The sequence below is a fragment of the Sinocyclocheilus anshuiensis genome, unplaced genomic scaffold (assembly GCF_001515605.1).
Source record: "Sinocyclocheilus anshuiensis isolate Anshui unplaced genomic scaffold, SAMN03320099.WGS_v1.1 scaffold1843, whole genome shotgun sequence".
NCBI classification, from domain to species: Eukaryota; Metazoa; Chordata; class Actinopteri; order Cypriniformes; family Cyprinidae; genus Sinocyclocheilus; species Sinocyclocheilus anshuiensis.
This window is the reverse complement of record NW_015552675.1, coordinates 221,160-228,132: the sequence shown is the minus strand read 5'-3', so window position 1 is coordinate 228,132 and position 6,973 is coordinate 221,160.

Sequence of the window (6,973 nt, the reverse complement as noted above, 5' to 3'; positions counted from 1 at the left end):
AATAACGGAGGCTTGAGCCATTGATATGCAGGCTAATGCAGTTATTAATGCAGTCTAATGCAGTTATTAGAGGGGGAGAGAGAGATTAAGTGCGTGTGAATACCTGCCTCTATGCGTCTCTCAGGAGCGTTCAGCAGCAGCATCTATTAATAGCGAATCTTTAAAGTCCCCCTCTAGTGAAAATCACGTTTTTTTTATGTTGTTTATTTGTCTGTGGTGTTTTTAATATGCTTCATTTTAGGACACAACCTCGTCAAGTAAGTAACTTAAACGAATGTTACAGTATTCACTGTAGTTGTCCGCTAGTAAAAACATAGTTTTATCAGTAATTATCCGTGTATGCCATTGTTTTGCGGTTACTACAATTCAGTGGATCAGGAGGCGCTGGCTGGTGTGTGACTAAGTGGAGGCGGGACTAATTTGCATATTCATAGATCCGCATATAGTAAATGAGGCAAAGGTCTAGAGTAACATTCAAGCTATTTTAAGGCATGAGAAAATTATTTTCACAAGAAAAAAAATTTAAATATGTCATTTTGATGATCAAAGATAAGTTTTAAGGGATAAAATATTTGACTACAGGGGGACTTTAAGTTAAACTGCTTCAAGAACCTCGAGAAATGTCATGTAGCTTTTCATGTAGCTTTTCAGCTGCGAAACTATTTTATTGATAAATTCACGGGGCAGCGCTGATAAGAAGTTTCTGTTCGCGTCTCCGCGTGTGTGCGCGAGTGCCTGTCTGTACTGTGGTGTGCGTCTGTGAGAGAGACTGGGAGAAGGAAAGCATGATTTCCGTAGCCTACATAAAAAAGGTGGAAGATATGGAAATAGTTTGTCATTTTTTACCCTATTGTTTGTTATATTTATTTGCTCAATGTCTTCTGGGGTTTTGGTTCTTTTACTGTTGTAGATAGCCCATAGTACAACAAAAATATTATATATCTCTTCATTGTGTTTGGGCCCCCCTGGACGAGCGAGCATAGGCACGTGCCTAGAATGCCTATGCATAAATCTGGCCTTGTTTTATACTCACCAGGGTAGTGAAGTGAAATAGCTGTCAGGTATTTAATGTAAACATTGGCAGATTAATATGTGTTATAAATTGAATTTTAATGAATAGGAAATACAACATTACATTTACATTACACTAAAGTCAAACAGTAAACAAACAAACAAACAAAAAAAAATCCTGTTAAATGTACAGCTATCATGGCTGTTGTGATTGGCAGAAATTCACTGTAAAAATATGGTGACAATGTTTCAGGTATTACAGGATTACATATTGATGCATGTATATTTTACAACTTATAACTGAAAATTTTAATTAAGTGATATAATGTTAATATACCAATCTACTTATACCAAGCCACATGATGAGTCTGAGTACATTGTGGCCTGTCCATAAAAATGGCCAATACTAGTGCTTAGACATTCACAGGGTCAGACACAAAAAGACAAAACTTCATCATAGTAACACATATGACACTAAAATAAAGCAATAAACAATTTAATAACAAAATGTAACATCTGGGACATAACACAGGACAGATGCATGTTGTCCCCATGAGTCAGCCGCTCTGAGAACTGTGCCACAGCTCTGACATTAATTTAATTACTGTATGTGGCAAATTTATTCAGGGGATCACTTAAAATGTGCCATCTGATTGGATTTTTTCTATTTTACTGCCATGTAAACAAAATATATAGCATTTGTAATGGCCGTAAATTACAAGGGGTTACAGTAAGTGAGCACTTATGGAAAACAGATTTAAAGTTTCATAATCTGATGAAGTTTATCAGAAAATATAGCATATTCCAAATTCAGTTTATTTGAGTGAAGTTTTGAAATTGTGTAGAACTGAAAATTCTACCTTTGTCCCTATATGACGAAAGGCAGATAAGTCTGGGTATGTTTACATAACAATGTTGTACTAAAAAACAGGAAAGTTTGTCCTTTGCATATTTGAAAAGTTTGAAAAGTTTTGTATACAGACTACTATGTTGTCAAAATGGTTCTCATTCACACGGATCCACGATACACCTAAAAAGCTGTGCATGTCAGGCCAGTAATTGGCGATTTCACTTTGTAAATAAACTTTGCATCTGCGCACATACGTATAGACCGAACACGTAATATGCAAGCGAATGGCATCACAGTTTTCACAAATTCGCGTTTTTGTAGTTTACAGTTTGTTACATTCAGTTTCACACTGTTGCTACAGATATGTTACTTTGTACACTCTTCATATCACAGTCCTGCAAAGATGACAGAAAATTTACTCGAGATTACCGTTAGCGACAAAACGTGAGAGCAGTTGCGTTTTAGATCAGACATATAATGGTGAGTGAGTGCGACATGGTCGCTTCAGTGAATGGTGAGATATTGTCCTAAATAAAATGATCCTGCCATCTCAGTGAGATTTTTTTGAGGATTTACGCATGTGCAGTAGAACGAATTTAACGTTTTCCAACAGTTCATTGTGGATGAGAAACTTCTGGAAAATGTTTGAAAACGTGGACAGAGAGTGTTTTAAAAATAAAAATGCAGTTTTCAAATGTATCTGGATTAATGTACACGCAGCATGACACACTCATTTTTGTTCTTGGAGTCCTACTAATGAGTTGATGACCTGAATCAGGTTGGGAAACACTGCTCTAATTTATTACTAATTACTGGACTTTTGTTTGGCTGGGCCCATCTCAAGGGCCCACTAGGTTTTTGTTACTATAACAAATGTCAAAGATACTACTTTGCCAGTAAACACATTAAGTAGCACTCCAGGGGGCACAGGTTTAAGATTACATTGGACCATGAGGCACAGTTGACATTACCAAGGGCTCAATTATCTTAGATATACTGGTATTAATTAGAATTTGACCAATCAAAAGTAATATCATACCTGTGTTTTGGGTCAGCTGCTGATTGTGACCAATAATGTGTTTAAAAATAAATGTTATAATGACAAACCTTTTGGCCATGTTTGTAGATCATCACTAATAAATATTTGTAATTAAACTGCAACAAGTGAAATGATGCATTGAAAAAACGTATGTAGTTTTGAACTAGTGCAAGGCTTTTTTTGTAAAGGGGTCATATGAACATGCTAAAAATAACATTATTTTGTGTATTTGTTGTAATGCAATGTGTTTAAGGTTCAAAAGCACATTATTTCCTTGTATTGGTATTTATTTATTTATTGGATACCAATAAAACAATTCTACCAAACAGAAATCTTCATTAATTTCATTAATAACCAGAATAGATTGCCTAGATTTCACAAGACTATAGGCATGTCCCAATGCCCACACTTGCAGTTTTTGCACTTGACCACTTGTCTACAGTACTTACATGTTGTATTTCTAGTATTTGACCCAAGTGTTCTTACTAGGCACGAAGATTACAAATATTTGTAGAACTTTTGATTACATACTTACTGCATAGTGTTGAAAAATGCAAGTAGAGCTTTTTATTATTATTATTATTTACACATTTTGATCAAGGTTTAGATGATTAGAACAAATTTTGATACTCTTGCTCTGTTCAGTTCATTTGAAAAAGTGTGAACACTTGCCATCCAAACCTTGGTGTGTGTCTAAAGCCCTAAACACACTGCACGATTTTCGGCTGTCCCAGACGAAAGATTGGCATCGTGAAACAATCGTGGCGATTTCTGTGATTGTGGCTCCTAATCGGTGGGCCTGTGTCGTGCAATGAGAGGTTAAAAGACGGATGTTTTCACAGTCTTGCGACCAAAGATAGCCTACGATTCAGCATGATCATCACACAATGTGTTTGCTGGCACGATCCACGTTTACTGACCAAGCAATAAAAATGCGACATGAAATCAATGCGACATGGCGCTAAAACATAAAACTGCTTACCTCAAGCTCGTATGCCTTTCTCTTTCGCCGCTTCTACTTTTTTCAGTCTTTTGTTTACCACTAGTGCATGCTGATGACATTTTATTCTACTATAGTAACGTGTGTCATATCGTACGAGTCAATAGGTGTCATCATCGTACAGTCTACATACATGTCGTAGCCAAGTTTATCAGATCCATGTCGCACAGTGTGACATGCAGTGATCTTATAGGATTGCTAAAATCGTGCAGTTTTAACTTAATTTCCATCGATATTATCGACTTGATTGCACAGATACTATTTAAACTGAACTGAGCTGGACGATGACATCACTAAATTCAATGATGAACTGCCTTTAACTGAAATGGGAGGTATCTCAAACTAGAGAATGCAGTGCAAGTTAAGAGCATTTCTGAAATAGCAGTAACTTATCAGTTACCATAGAGGGATCGTTGTGATTGGGTGGTGGTGGAGCCTGGCCGATCTGTTACATCATCATGGTCATGTTTTTACATCCCAGCAGATTGTTTGTTTTGCCTTATGTTTCTTCGCAAATGGGAGATCCTGTATAACATAAGGATGCAGAGCACATTTGGAAGGCCATTGTATACAGAATAGCATGGAAAGTGCACTTCAATCTCAAGTGCTTTCTGGGAATTTTTGTGTTGTTTCCTGGGTGAAACCAATGAGAGCCAAGAGAAGTTTCACATGATTGCAGGTCAGTGCTGTAGAAATCAGTGCAAGTTAGGCTAATGTGATCACAGATATAATGATAACATATAATCCCAAATAATGAGATCAAGTAGACCGGCTCTGATCATGACTCACATATGTATTGTTAGTCAACCCTGAGCAACAGGCTGACATTTGAAATGTATGTACTAAACACTTATTCAAAAGTATACACTATACACTTATATTTCTACATTTCTATGCCCCTGTATAGCACTTTGTCATGATTGTCTGGGGAAAATGACTGTAACCCCTGTTCCCCGAGAAAGGAATGAGACGCTGCATCATATGACACTTTGGGGAACACCTTCGGTGTGCAAGTGTCTGAAGCATGTGTGAATCTAGTCCAATCCTAAATGATGTTGTGTCATGCTGTGGTGAGTGACGTGGTATGTGACGACAGACACGGAACTACAAAGGGACGCCGGTATACAGTAGCGCTAGCTTTTGATAGGCCAAAGCAAGTCACTCTAAGGCATACTGAGGTGTGGTAAAGAGACACAAAGCTCAATCCCTTCTCAGGGAACAGGGGTTACAGTCGTAACCCGAGACATTCCCCTTCAAGGAACACAAGCTGCGTCATATGACACTTTGGGAAACGAGATACCCACTGCACCACACCAGATAATGCCTGACCTAGAGTGATCTGTCCAGGCACAATTTAGGACGAGAGTACCTGTGCCCCAGGCGTAGAAGAAAGGTGCAGACTGTAAAACCTCATGAAAGTATGTGGGGTGGCCCAGCCTGCAGCGTCACATATTTTCTGCAAGGAGGCCCCTGAAAGAAGGGCTTTAGAAGATGCTATAGACCTTTATTACACTTCCGTGTTCGAAGAGCGGAAGTTTCAAATAGTAGTGTAAAAAAACTTCCGCTGCAGCCTGTATCAATGGCAGTGCCCATAGCATGGGATTGTTGTGATTTATTTTTGTAAAATTCAGCACAGATACGTCTTCTAACAACACCAAACTCAGTTTACAATTATTAATGGAGTATTGTGAAACCAAGGTAGATGGTTTCATTAAATATTCGATGTATATTTCGTGACTTAAAAGGGATCGCGCAAGCCATGCTGTATGTGTATGCACAATACTTCAGAGTCTGACCACCTTATTTTATTACAGAACTGCAAGAAAACAATACAAACAGCATATCATGTTAAAGAGCATTTCTAAGACTAAGGACTGTTTTAGATGGTTAAATTAATGGTTTGGGGGGAAACGTATTGCATTAAACAATTGTGATTAGGCTACATATTTAATGCACGCACTTTACGATGCAATTCTCAATAATTATATCAAATTAAAGTTGTTCAAATAAACAAATATTTCCAACCCATAGATTATAACATAACTAGATTGATCATCTTAAACGAGTCATATTCTCTGTGATTGAGTGCAATGATTGAACAGCATTGTACTGTATACAAAAACGGGAGGTTAATCATAATAAATATAATGCAAGAATAAGCAAGATAATATCCAGAAATAAATGTCAATCAGTCTGATTGTTCCTCTGGGAGTAATTTGAACAGTGTGCTGCTATTAATTAATCTCATGACTGGCAACAGCAGCAGCGCTGATAATCGTGTCGATCAGATAATGTTAAACATTAAAATGAAGGATGATAGTCAGGCATCAGTATAAATAAACAATTTCAAATACTGACGTTTATTGCTAAGTCCAACTAAATTAATTTAATTTTCTTCACAAAACTGGCGTCTGTCCATTAATAATGCAGGCGGAAATTCCTTTACGCCACTAATCGGAGCCGGATGTGACGACACCTTTGTTCCCTGAGAAGAGGAATGAGATATGTAACCGCAGACATTCTCTTTTACAGCGAAACTTCAAAGCTTGGTCAGTTGACACTATGGGAGCATTAACATCCATTGCACCATAAGAAACAATGGCAGCTCAGTGTGTTGCACCATCAAGTGAGTCAGGCTGTTGCCAAAAAACTGCCATACAGCACACCAGTGAGCATGCACTTGTGTGTCCACAGGTCCATACTCTCCATATACCACCTAGTATAATAGTCTTGGGGCAGAGCCTAGCCTTAACCTAAGCATTGATGGGCAGCCCAACCAAGGGGAGCCTAAATTAAGCATTCAGTCCCTAGGGACCAGAAGAGGTTTCAGGAGAAAGCAGCTCTCTCTCTCAGCTGTCCGCTCTATCCTGAAGTCTCGCAGAAAGAGACGGTGAAGATACCGTTAACAAGAGTGGGGTGATTTCCCCCCTTTTTTCTGTGTTTAAAAGTAAACATATGTAACCCCCTTATCAGGGAAGTTTATATATGTATATAAGCTATAAGTTGCTTTACAGCTAAGTAGATGAGTTTCCCTTAAAAGAGTGTTGAATTATAATTTTAATTTTATAATAGC